Source organism: Bos indicus, chromosome X, assembly GCF_029378745.1.
Source record: "Bos indicus isolate NIAB-ARS_2022 breed Sahiwal x Tharparkar chromosome X, NIAB-ARS_B.indTharparkar_mat_pri_1.0, whole genome shotgun sequence".
Taxonomy (NCBI): domain Eukaryota; kingdom Metazoa; phylum Chordata; class Mammalia; order Artiodactyla; family Bovidae; genus Bos; species Bos indicus.
The window spans coordinates 146,115,634-146,129,464 of record NC_091789.1 but is presented as its reverse complement, the minus strand read 5'-3'; the positions used below and the strand labels follow the sequence as shown (position 1 = coordinate 146,129,464).

The window sequence follows — 13,831 nt, the reverse complement described above, 5'->3', positions numbered from 1 at the left end:
AAATGCAAGCCCACGACCGGCCCCTACACCAACAGAGTCAGATCTCTGGGATCAAAACCCAAGATCCTCTTTCAGCAATTTCGCCTGGAAATCTCGGTGCTGACACTGATCTTTAAAAAGAACTACATTAGTGTGGTAAACGTTTTCCAATACACACATGTATCCAATCTCACACTGTATACCCTAAACTTAAACAATGTTATATATGTCGATTATATCTCAATAAAGCTGGGGGGAAAAAAAAAACTGCTACAGGATTTGATGACAACAGTCTTTTTCTTCTTCCGTGTAGACTTCAAGGGGCAAGCTATTTCTTCCGAGAATATTCTACATTTTATATTCTTTAATACTGAATATAAAAGATTCATTCTTGGTTACCTAATGAAAAAAAATGCTAAGCTCATCAATGCTTTTCCAAGACCTGTACAAGCTTGTCCCAAGTTTATTAGTGTCCACCTCTCCCAAGTATGTTCTAAAACAAATGTATTGATTTTCGTCAATATAGCAATTCTAAAATAATACTGTTTTCTAACACTAATGAAATAATTTAAAAATTTAAATGAAACAGTGTAAACAGTTGTCCACCTTACATACTTTATAAACTCCCTAAAGAGTTAATTTGTTTGCTAAACATTAAGTCCAGTGTCTTACCCTTTAAGCTGTCTTCATTCTTTTCAGGACTGTGGCTCCTAGCCAAAAAAGTTGGTGCTTAGCCATTTAATAAATATGTTTAGCCCAACTCCTTCTCAAGACTACTCAAAATGAATCGATGGCACTCTTTAAAAATAACCTGCAATTTTTTTTTTTCATCTGAAAAAGCATCGTATGACCGAGAAGGACCACTCCACAAGACCTGGGGATTTCTCCCAGACAGAGGCTGAGCTTCTGACAAGTTAAGTCTCCATCATTTCATTCGGGAAACATCCAACAAGCATTCATTCCATATAAAAACTGTTCAATGCAACGTGGCTAAAAAATACATCGCAAAATAATTGTGTGAATCTTTCTGTCATTGCTGAACATGTAAATTAGGAAAACAAGGTATTATATGTACACATGTGCATTTTGACAACTATAGACAGCAGTGTATTAAAAAGTCAGTCCTCTGTGATGTCCATAGTACCAAATAACCATAATCCTGACAACTTGTGGAAAAAATACCTTATAGAACACAGACGTCATTTACAAAAAGAGGCATATGTCTGAAACACTAATGCCAGAGATACATGTGTAATATGTGTTAGTCGCTCAGTCGTGTCCGACTCTGTGCGACCCCGTAGACTGTAGCCCACCAGGCTCCTTTGTCCACGGGATTCTCCAGGCAAGAATACTGGAGTGGGTTGCCGTCTCCTTCTCCAAAAAGGTTGATGAAAGTGTGTAAAACCAAGAAACTACATTTATCTTCTTGTTAATCCACAATCTCCATCTGTCAAATCTAGCATTAGTGTATGCAATTTAAAGTTCTATTTTAATTACATGCTTGCTTCTTTTCCAATCACCTCTAATCAGAAGCATTTAAATAAACACATCAACATATTATTAATGACAGGCAACACTGTCTTTTAGTAATCTTCCCTGTAGATGGTAAACAATCTGCCTGCCATGCAGGAGACTGGATTCGATCCCTGGGTCAGGAAGATCCCCTGGAGAAGGGAATGGTAACCCACTCTAGTATTCTTGCCTGGCGACTCTCATAGACAGAGGAGCCTAGTGGGCTACAGCCTGTGGGGTTGCAAAGAGTTGGACACGACTGAGCAACTAACGCTACGGCTACTACTGTGAAAATTACAAGACCAACCTGGATGTAAACATTTGAGTAAACCTTTGCAGGATGAGTTTGCCAAAGCTCTATTTCTTTATGATGCTACCGGCCAGATAAAATGATTTCAACAAAAGCCAAAGATTTAAAAACAGGCAGCCATTTCTCTCACACTTCAAACAAGAGTAGAACACTTCCTATTTCTCCAAGCAATAAAAAGTTTGCCAAAAAAGGTAGCCCCCAAAACTCTCTTCCATGTGTGAAGGGAATTGTTGTTCAGTCATTAAATCATGTCTGACTCTTTGCTACCCCATGGACTGCAGCACGCGGTGAAGGGAACAGAAGACAGATAATCCTGCAGACAGCCAACTGCAGCTTTAAGTGCCCGGATCACATACTGCCTCAAGCTAAAAATCAATCAATGAATAACAGCAATCAAAATGAATGTTCTAACCAGTGTTTCAGGCTTTCAAGTTTTAGGATGATCAACTGTTTGAAATCACTTTCTCCTAGGCTACTGATTCACTCAGTGAAGAGAAACTTCAAATTTCAGAGAAACCAACAAACAAAAAAGCTGAGTGAGCTAATCACATTGATTGTCATTTGGAATGGAGCTATTGATTTCTGTTTTTACTTAATCTAGAAAGATACCCAGTAGTCGTGTATGGATGTAAAAGTTGGACTATAAAGAAAGCTGAGAGCCAAAGAATTGATGCTTTTGAACTGTGGTGTTAGAGAAGACTCTTGAGAGTCCCTTGGACTGCAAAAATATCCAACCAGTCCATCCCAAAGGAAATGAGTCCTGAATATTCATTGGAAGGACTGATGCTGAAGCTGAAACTTCAACACTTTGGCCACCTGATGCAAAGAACTGACTCATTTGAAAAGATCCTGACGCTGGGAAAGATTGAAGGCAGGAGGAGAAGGGGATGACAGAGGATGAGATGGTTGGATGGCATCACTGACTCAATGGACATGAGTTTGAGTAAATTCCGGGAGTTAGTGATGGACAAGAAGACCTGTTGTGCTGAGGTCCATGGGGTTGCAAAGAGTCAGACATGACTGATTGAACTGAACTGAACTAGAAAGATATGGTCACAATATCGCTTTCTCAGATGATAATTATACATTACATTACTATTTTAAGATAAACAGTAATACAAGACATACTCATATAATATCCCCCTCATGGAACAGTGAGCAATGAGACTCTGTGACATTTATTACATTTACTACTCTACTCTCAGCATTGGGTAGCAGCTCAATAAACTGACAAACGGAAATGTTGAATAAATGCATTGATAAATTGAAATGCTCTCATAATCAGCACTTAGGGTTGGGACACCCAAATGTCAATACTTCCAGGGACCAGGCTCACAGTGAGTAAGAGTCAAGGGGGTCCATTGTGGACAACTGGAGGTGACAAAAAGGATGGTCACTGGCGAGGTGAGTCAATTATCTAGGAAACAGCTGCTCTTCCCTGCCTTCTGGTCATTTTCCAGAATTGCCTCACACTCAAACTCTATACAGAAGCCACCAATGGAGAATTTACGTAAACCCTTCCAACTTTTAAATATATTGTACGACACAGTACAGGCTTCCCAGGGGGCTCAGATGGTAACGAATCTGTCTCCAATGTGGGAGACCGGGGTTCGATCCCTGGATTGGGAAGATCCCCTGGAGAAAGGAACGGCAACCCACTCCAGTATTCTTGCCTCGAGAATCCCATGGTCAGAAGAGCCTGGTGGGCTACAGTCCATGGGGTCACAAACAGTTGGACATGACTGAGTGATTAACACACACACACAACACTGTACAAGTCTCTTTACTGGAATTTATTTGTAAGATACTAGACAAATTATGGAATTTCTGTGGAAGGAATGATGCTAAAGCTGAAACTCCAGTACTTTGGCCACCTCATGCGAAGAGTTGACTCATTGGAAAAGACTCTGATGCTGGGAGGGATTGGGGGCAGGAGGAGAAGGGGACGACAGAGGATGAGATGGCTGGATGGCATCACCGACTCAATGGACGTGAGTCTGAGTGAACTCCAGGAGTTGGTGATGGACACGGAGGCCTGGCGTGCTGCAATTCATGGGGTCGCAAAGAGTTAGACACGACTGAGTGACTGAACTGACTGACTGACTGAAATGAGAGTGATTCCCAGGGTGGGGGGTTACTAACACACACACACACATACACATACACAAATACACACGCTATACAGGTCTCTCTACTGGAATTTATTTCTAAGAAACTAGACAAATTATTTTCATTGCTCTAAGTATGTGGTTCTGAAATGGCAGAAACTGAAGAGGAACTAAAAAGCCTCTTGATGAAAGTGAAAGAGGAGAGTGAAAAAGTTGGCTTAAAGCTCAACATTCAGAAAACGAAAATCATGGCATCTAGTCCCATCACTTCATGGGAAATAGATGGGAAAACAGTGGAAACAGTTTCAGACTTTATTTTTCTGGGCTCCAAAATCACTGCAGATGATGACTGCAGCCATGAAATTAAAAGACACTTACTGTTTGGAAGGAAAGTTATGACCAACCTAGATAGCATATTCAAAAGCAGAGACATTACTTTGCCAACAAAGGTCCGTCTAGTCAAGGCTATGGTTTTTCCTGTGGTCATGTATGGATGTGAGAGTTGGGCTGTGAAGAAAGCTGAGTGCCGAAGAATTGATGCTTTTGAACTGTGGTGTTGGAGAAGACTCTTGAGAGTCCCTTGGACTGCAAGGAGATCCGACCAGTCCATTCTAAAGGAGATAAGCCCTAAGTGTTCTTTGGAAGGACTGATGCTAAAGCTGAAACTCCAATACTTTGGCCACCTCATGTGAAGAGTTGACTCATTGGAAAAGACTCTGATGCTGGGAGGGATTGGGGGCAGGAGGAGAAGGGGACGACAGAGGATGAGATGGCTGGATGGCATCACCAACTCGATGGACGTGAGTCTGAGTGAACTCCGGGAGTTGGTGATGGACAGGGAGGCCTGGAGTGCTGCGATTCATGGGGTCACAAAGAGTTGGACACGACTGAGTGACTGAACTGACTGACTGAAATGGGAGTGATTTTGCATTCCCGGGGTATGGGGTTACTAACACACACACACACACACACACACATACACAAATACACACACTGTACAGGTCTCTTTACTGTAATTTATTTATAAGATACTAGACAAACCATTTTCACTGCTCTAAGTATGTGCTTCTGAAATGGGAGGGACTTTGCATTCCTGGTGTGTGTGGGGGGGGTGCATTTGGCACTCTGGAGTCATTTTATTTGTTTTGATTAACAGGAGAGGTGCTGACTTATTGTGGGTGAGGCTATGAATACTGGTTAAACATCGTACAATATCCGGATAGCACTCTCGTGATAAACTTATCCAGCTGCAGATGTTAACAGTGTCGAGACTGAGAATTTCTGAACATGCCAAGTGACCATGGTAATCGATTTGGTCCTGAGAAACAACCTTCCCAGGATGGAGGATAAAATGCTACTTGGGACTCTGACCTCTAATCATGGAACTGGCCACATTCATCCTACCAAGTCATGGTTTTGAAGATCTGAGGTCACTGATACAACTAGTCAATAATTATTCAATCTAACCCAGAGTACCTGGGTTTACATTCAAAGAGAAGAAAAAGTGTTAGCTACTCAGTCATGTCTGACTCTGCAACTGCATCTTCTGTAGCTGGCCAGGCTCCTCTGTCCATGGAATCCTGCAAGCAAGAATACTGGAGTGGGTTGCCATTTCCTTCTCCAGGGAATCTTCCTAACCCAGGGATCGAACTTGGGTATCCCATATTACAGGCAGATTCTTTACCATCTAAGCCACCAGGGAAGCCCTTACATTCCAAACATCTGGTCAACCAGCAAATCCTGCCCAGTTAACGCTTTCAATATCCTATGAATTGCTTCCAGTGAAGCTAGTTGCTTTTCCATTCCCTAAACACCAAATCCTTTCTAACCCAACTTTTATCATGATATGTCTTCCTAAAGTGCTTACCTGGTGGCTCAGTGGATAAAAACTCTGCCTGCAATGCAAAAGACCACGTGCAGTGCGGAAGACCCAGGTTCAATCCATGGATTGGGAAGATCCCGTGGGGAAGGAAATGGCAACCCACTCCTGGAGAATTCTGGCCTGGAGAATCCCATGGACGGAGGAGCCTGTTGCGCTACAGTCCATGGGGTCACAAGGATCAGACACGAATGAGTGACTAAACCAACCTGTCTTCCTTACAGACAAGCTATGCTGTTCTTCTCCACTCAGACCAAACCATCTACTTTTGGCCACTGCTGTGCACAAAGCACAAACTGATTTCCCCTCTGTGCAACCAGGTAGGATTTAGAATTTCCCCCAAGAATGCTCATATTGCTGACAGACTGGTGGGAGTCTATGACTTGTACTGAAGTTATAGTATCTCCAAGTCCTGGTGAGGGGGGAACATGTCTGCTAACCCTTTTATAACCCTTCCCAAGGCATGTGGGACAGAGCATGCCCTCAGAGAATACCATCTATGAAGGAGCCATGGGCATCATGGAAAGCAAAGTCTTGGTCTAAGGCTAACTTGACCATGTGTCTACCCTGCAACTGATAAAATCACATGAACTATTCAGTTTCAGCTTGCTAATTCAGCTGCTTCATGGATCACAGCCTTGTCGTGGCAAAGGGGCTTGTGTAACTCAATGAAGCTATGAGCCATGTCATGCAATTCGCCAAAGATGAACAGGTCAAAGTGAAGAGTTCTGACAAAATGTGGTCCAGTGGAGAAGGACGTGGCACCCGACTCCAGTATTCTTGCCTGGAAAAACCCAATGGACAGAATAAAAAGGCAAAAAGACATGCCAACACTGGAAGATGAGCCCCCCGTCTCTGCCCCCGCCAGGTGGGAGGGTGTCCAATATGCTACTGGGGAAGAGCATATTAAAAAGCAGAAACATCACTTTGCAGACAAAGGTCTGTAGAGTCAAAGGTATGGTTTTCCCAACAGTCATGTACAGATGTGAGAGTTGGACCATAAAGAAGGCTGAGTGCCAAAGACTTGATGCTTTTGAACCGTGATGTTGGAGAAGACTCTTGAGAGTCCCTTGGACTGCAAGGAGATCCAACCAGTCCATTTTAAAGGAAATCGACCCTGAATATTCACTGGAAGGACTGATGCTGAAACTGAAGCCCCAATACTTTGGCCACCTGATGCAAAGAGCTGAGTCAGTGGAAAAGACCCTGACGCTGGGAAAGACTGAGGGCAGGAGAAGTGTGGTGGGGAGGGGCGGGGGGTTGGGTAACAAAGGATGAGATGGTTGGATGGCATCACAGACTCAATGAACAAAAACCTGCACGAACTCCGAGAAACAGTGGAGGACAGGGAAGCCAGGCATGCTGCAGTCCAGGGGTCCCACAGACCCAGATATGACTTCACAGCTGAACAACAACAAGAATGCTAATTAAAATATGAGAACACAGTCATCCACGTTAACTTGCTACAGTCTTGCTGAATGAGAGTGTCCCCAGATCTTTATAGACTTATGGAGCATGTTTAAAATGATTGGTTCAGTGGAGCCTCATGACAATGAACTGATGGAGGTAACATTAAGTACTATGATTCTATTTTAGAGAGAAGAAACTTCTTTTTGTAGAGGCTGAGGAAAGAAAGCAAGTAAAGATAGTTGAGACTGTGGAAACTGGTGTTTGGAGGCACACTTTGGCCCACTCAAAGGGATGTTATTTCCACTATAAAGCCCTGCCCTATTTCTGCCATGAGCTAGAAGGGCTTAATGAGATGATATATTTGAAAGGGATTTACTCTGCAAATCTATGAGATTACTAATTTATTATGATCCCAAGGAGGATTCACTTCCAGAATGCTCTAGGTGCTACAAATTGCAAAGATTTTATGTACACCACAGATAAAGAGATCCACCTCTTCAGAGCCAAAGTACTGACAAAGAGAAAAATGATTGATATTGCTTTGGTGAACCTCCATCTTTGCTTTGGTGAACCTCCATCTTCACAGTATTTAGCACAAAATCCCATACCTTACATTCAACACAAAACTTTCTCAAACGTACAGCAAAGGAAATTATACTACCTAAACAGCAGTCACAAAAAATTTCTGAGGCAAAAGCGTTCCAATGAAATTCAAATTTTCATACACCCCATTCTCAAGGAAATAGAACCCATAATTACATTATGTTAAATAGATAGATGGCTTCCCAGCTGGCACTAGTGGTAAAGAATCCACCTGCCGATGCAGGAGACACAAGAGACGCAGGTACAGTCCCTGGGTCGGGAAGATCCCCTGGAGCAGGAAACGGCAACCGACTCCAGTACGCTTGGCTGGGAAATCGCGTAGACACAGGAGCCTGAAGGGCTACAGTCCATGGGGTTGCAAAGAGTCGGACACGACTGAGTGACTGAGCACAAATAGATACGACCCTTGTAAAAATAAAGCAGCAGCATTCTATACATTTCAACCTGTTCAAACTAACATCTGCTAAATCAACAAATATGGATTCATGCTTCCTATGGTCTAACTGCTCATCTACTCAGTATGGTGGGGGTAAATATGGTTGAAATTTGTCTTTCCCTGAGGCAGTCTGTAACCTCCATGGGAGAAAAGCCTACAGCGACAAATTATGATGCTTTTGAACTGTGGTGCTGGAGAAGACTCTTGAGAGTCCCTTGGAACGCAAGGCAGATCCAACCAGTCCATCCTAAAGGAAATCAGTCCTGAATGTTCACTGGAAGGACAGATGCCGAAACTGAAACTCCAATCCTTTGGCCACCTGATACAAAGAGCTGACTCATTGGAAAAGACTCTGATGGTGGGAAAGACCGAAGGCAGGAGGAGAAGGGGATGACAGAGGATGAGATGGTTGGATGGCATCACCGACTCGATGGACATAAGTTTGAGCAAGTTCTGGGATTTGGTGACGGACAGGGAGGCCTGGCATGCTGCAGTCCATGGGGTCGCAAAGAAGTGGACACGAATGAGTGACTGAACAACAATAACAATAGCAGCAATGTGTACAATAAATGATGGAAGAAGAACCCATGAGAAGCCAAAGAAGTGGTATGTTGTTCCATATGTGATAAATGGAGAAGGTTTCACAGAATGAAGAGCACATGAATCAGCTTAGAAGGATGAGAACAATCTGATCCCTGGTAAAGAGGTCTGGGGCCTGAACAGGACTGTAAATATGTGGGGTATGAAAGCTAAAACAGAGAAGATGCCATAAAACACACAGCTAGAAAGATGGCCCTTGGAATTCAATGAGAGCCATTGACAATCTTACTGGGTTGGCCAAAACATTTGCTCAGGGTTTGCCATGAGATGTTACGGAAAAACCTAAAAGAATTTTTTGGCCAACCCAACAGAGCAGAGTTGCTTGCCCCAGTTTGTGCTTAAAATGAGTGTTAGAATGGGAGGTGGAGTAGGGAGGTGAGATACACAGGAAACCGAACCAGAGCAAAAATTACTATAAATGCCTCCCAAACATTCTCCCTGACCACTTGTCGTGTCGACATGCCGTTTGGATGGCAGACGACACTGAGCGAAAGGCAGAGAAAAGTCAACCTGCGAACGGCAAAGTCGGAGAAGTGAGAATGGCAGAGGCACCTAACTTGCTAATCTCCACCTGAAAGGAGCTGAGGGTGCCCCTAAGACAAAGGGTGCAGGAGGAAGATACACAGAGAAAGGGCTGGAAGTCAACATTTAACACGATGAGTCCGAGGTCCTGAGTGGATATACAGGGACGGTTGCCCACTGCACCGCACAATCGTGGATGTGCAGTTCTGCAGAAAGGGTAAAGCAAGTGAGGAGCATTTACAGCATATGTTTTTCTTTCTTCATCATTCATTCATTTTTTTTTCATAAACATATGCTGCATTCCATTACCACTCTGTCATGCAAAGCGATGGTTCTGCTTAATTTATAAACTGAACACACACACACACACACACACACACACACAGTATCTTCAAGTTCTTCACAGTCTAGAAAGGCAAACAACTCACTTAGAAGCGAAAATCTAAGATTCACATCAAAAGGAAGTAGAGGAAACGTGAATACGGTGTGTAAAGGATTTGGGGAGCTGTGATACGTGAGCGCTAGAATGACGACACTGGAGGTCTCAGGGTTCGGCAGAGCGTTCTTGTGTGATCTATCTTGTCCCCTCTTTTTCTTAAATTAATGTTTACTGGAGTATAGAATGCTTTACAATGTTGTCTTAGGGTCTGCCGTACGGTAGAGCTGGAGAAGGAAATGGCAACCCACTCCAGTATTCTTGCCTGGAGAATCCCATGGACAGAGGAGCCTGGTGAGCCACAGTCCATTGGCTCGCAAAGAGTCAGACACGACTGCAGCGACTGAACACGCACCCACGTACGGGAGAGTGAGTCAGCTATACGTGTATGTATATCCTCTCTGTTTTGGATTTCCTTCCCATTCAAGTCACCAAAGAACACTGAGCAGAGTTCCCTGACCTATACAGTAGGTTCTCATTGAAGGTGAAGTCGCTCAGTCATGTCCAACTCTTTGCGACCCCATGGACTGGGGCCTACCAGGCTCCTCCGTCCATGGGATTTCCCAGGCAAGAGTACTGGAGTGGGTCGCCATTGCCTTCTCCGAGTTAGATTCTCATTAGTCATCTATTTCATACACAGTAGTATGTATATGTGAGGCTCAGTCTCCCCATCCACCCCATTTCCTTTCCCCCACTTTGGTGTCCAAAACATCTGTGTGTCTATTTCTGCTTTGCAAATAAGTTCATCCGTATCCTTTTTCTAGATTCCACATATAAGCAACATTAGTCAATATTTATTTTCCTCTGAGTTCCTTCACTCTGGAGAAGGAGATGGAACCCACTCCAGTACTCTTGCCTAGAAAATCCCATGGACAGAGGAGCCTGGTGTCCGTGGGACAGCAAAGAGTCGGACACGACTGAGTGACTTCACTTTCACTTTCCTTCACTCTGGATGACAGTCTCTAGGTCCAGCCACATCTCTGCAAATGGCACAATTTCATTCCTTTTCGTGGCTGGGTAGTATTCCACTGTGTATATGTACCACTTCTTCTTTATCCATTACTCTGTCCATGAACATTTAGGTTAATTCATATCTTGGTTATTGTCAACAGTGCTGCTATGAACCCTGGGGTACTTGTATCTTTGTGAATTATGGTTTTCTCCAGATATATGCCCAAGGGTCAGGTCATATGGTAGTTCTCTGTTTAGCTGTTTAAGGAATCTCCATATGGTTTTCGACAGTGGTGGCACCAATTTTCATTCCCACCAACAGTTCAAGAGGGCTGCCTTTTCTCCACACCCTCCCCAGCATTTACTGTTTAAAGATTTTTTTTGATGATGGCTATTCTGACTGGTGTGAGGTCAGAATATAGTTCTATGTGCATTATAGTTTTGATTTGCATTTCTCTAATAATGAGTTACCTGAGCATCTTTTCACCTGTTTGTCCCCTCTTTTTGTATTAGTGCGTGGGGAGACTGACACAGGAGGATACATGAAAAAGAAGAGACTAGAAGGCAATGGCACCCCACTCCAGTACTCTTGCCTGGAAAATCCCATGAACAGAGGAGCCTGGTGTGCTGCAGTCCATGGGGTCGCTAGGAGTTGGACACGACTGAGCGACTTCACTTTCACTTTTCACTTTCATGCATTGGAGAAGGAAATGGCAACCCACTTCAGTGTTCTTGCCTGGAGAATCCCAGACCGGGGGAGCCTGGTGGGCTGCTGTCTATGGGGTCACACAGAGTTGGACACGACTGACGCAACTTTGCAGCAGCAGCAGCAGCAGAACATATTAGTAGGCAAAAAGAAAGGACCCGACGGAGGCAGTCTGACTGAAGGGCTAGGAGAAACAGAAAGTACTCATCAGAGAATGCTCCAGGGGTTACAACATGGAAATCCAGAATTTTAGAGAGGCAAGAATCTCCGGTGGCATCGAAACCAACCCTGCCTCTTGCAGATTTGGGAACTAACACGTGTTTACAGGAGCAATGGCCGGGTAGCGGGATTTATGTTCACGGCTCCATCTGTGATTGGACACAAACCATTCAATTCACCGCTGAGCTTAGCGGATGTGAGAATCCGGATGCAGAGGCACACAACAACGGTCATGAGAAGCACACTGTGTCCACAGCTTTCCGATAAGGTGGGAAAGTGCTGATGACCAGACGTGTGTGCCCTTCTAGGTGCGACTCTTGTGACTAAGCTCGAGAGATCATGAGTGGAAAGGTAACACAAAGTGAAGCACCCAGAGATGGATGGTTCCAGGCAGGTCTGAGGTTTCTGATACATAAAAGAGTAATACTCACCGTGGCCCTCCAGGTTCATCTTGCCCACAGAATTCTCCAGGCAAGAATACTGGTATGGGTTGCCATTTTCTCCTCCAGGGGATCTTCCCAACCCAGGGATCTAACCTGTGTCTCCTGCATTGCAAGTGTATTCTTTATCATCTGAGCCACTGGGGAACCCTCCCCGCTACCCCCACAAAAGAGTAATATTTGCCTCAGAAGATACTTTCTAAAAAAAAATTCATACAGACAACATTTTTAAATGCTCACACAGTGGTGGGTATTCAGGAAATCTGATTCTCTTCCATTTCTAAAAGACCAGTAAGGAGAATTTATTTTCGTTCTCTCAGATTTCCTTGATAACTGCTTTTTTAAATTAAAGAAATGAACATTTCTTTTAATTCTAGTCTCTCAAGCCTGTTTCAGTCATTGTTTCTAAACTGCCAACTTCTCAGCCCCAAGTCCAACTGCTGTGGTTGGGTGAGGTGTCAGGTTCTTGGGTGTGGCTGGAAGCTGGAATCAGAAGGAAAATCTGACACCAGAGCACGGTACCATTTATAGGATATATGGAATGCTCTCATACACAAACATTTCTGTTGAATAAGAAAAAGCTGAATAGTCATATATACTTCACTTTTGCTGCATGTAAAAAATAAATTTGGAGTTTCACACACACACACACAAATCCACTTTTCATTTCACACCGGTATATACTCAAAAAGCTGATGATAATGCTCTCAACAGAAGTTTCCAAAGACCTTTGCTGTTTTCTGAATTAAGGGCAGCAAGTTTCTTTGGAAAACTATGGATCTGTTTTTTTTGTTTTGTTTTTTTTCCCCAGTTTCTCCCCCCCAATATATTTCATAAAATATGTGTACTGTGCTGGCTTTAGAAGTCTTCATGGACTCTCTCCAACTCTAAATTGGTAGAGAAATTGTTGCAATCCCGTGTGTCGAAAAGCGTACCACATCTTGCCAAAATAATGAAAATTTTGGCGGTCAGCCCACGGATGCACAGCTGCATGACCAGCAGAGCCCTAAACCCAAGAAGATCAGCAAACTAGCCCAACTCTGCCATGTCACGCCGCCTCCCGCATCTCACATCAGAGAAAGTCAGCTTTCTCTGAGATGCTCAGAGGAGAGTCACTCTCCCACTGTGATGACTGTACTTTCTTAGCATCCGGATTCTCCACCTGCTCCTCTGCTACGGCGTTTTTTGGCACAGTACTGAAAGACCCAATAACAGCCCATGGTTACTTGTCAAGTTAAAAAGACATTACGTATACTTGGAACTTGGGCCTCCATGATAGCTCAGTTAGTAAAGAATCCGCCTGCAATGCAGGAGACCCTGGTTCGATTCCTGGGTCTGGAAGATCCACTGGAGAAGGGATAGGCTACCTACTCCAGTCTGCTTGGGCTTCCCTTGTGGCTCAGCTGGTAAAGAATCTGCCAAAATGTGGGAGACCTGGGTTCGATCCCTGGGTTGGGAAGATACCCTGGAGAAGGGAAAGGTGACCCACACCAGTATCATGGCCTGGAGAATTCCACGGACTGTATAGTCCATGGGGTCGCAAAGAGTTGGACACAACTGAGCGCCTTTCACTTTTTATACTTGTAACTTACATAAGATTGTACATCAACTATAGTCTAATTTAAAATATTTAATATGCTAAAAGGATATTAATAATGAAGATAAAGTGACAGCTTTACAGTGGAGAAATCTGGATATAACACCTTAACTACGTGATAAA

At 43.7% G+C, this 13,831-nt stretch overlaps 1 protein-coding gene across 1 annotated transcript in view; it reads right to left on the bottom strand.

Annotated features, from left to right (window-relative positions):
- The window catches only part of ANOS1 (anosmin 1), a 210,854-nt gene that overhangs the window by 90,497 nt on the left and 106,526 nt on the right, over positions 1 to 13,831 (bottom strand). The window lies entirely within an intron of this gene.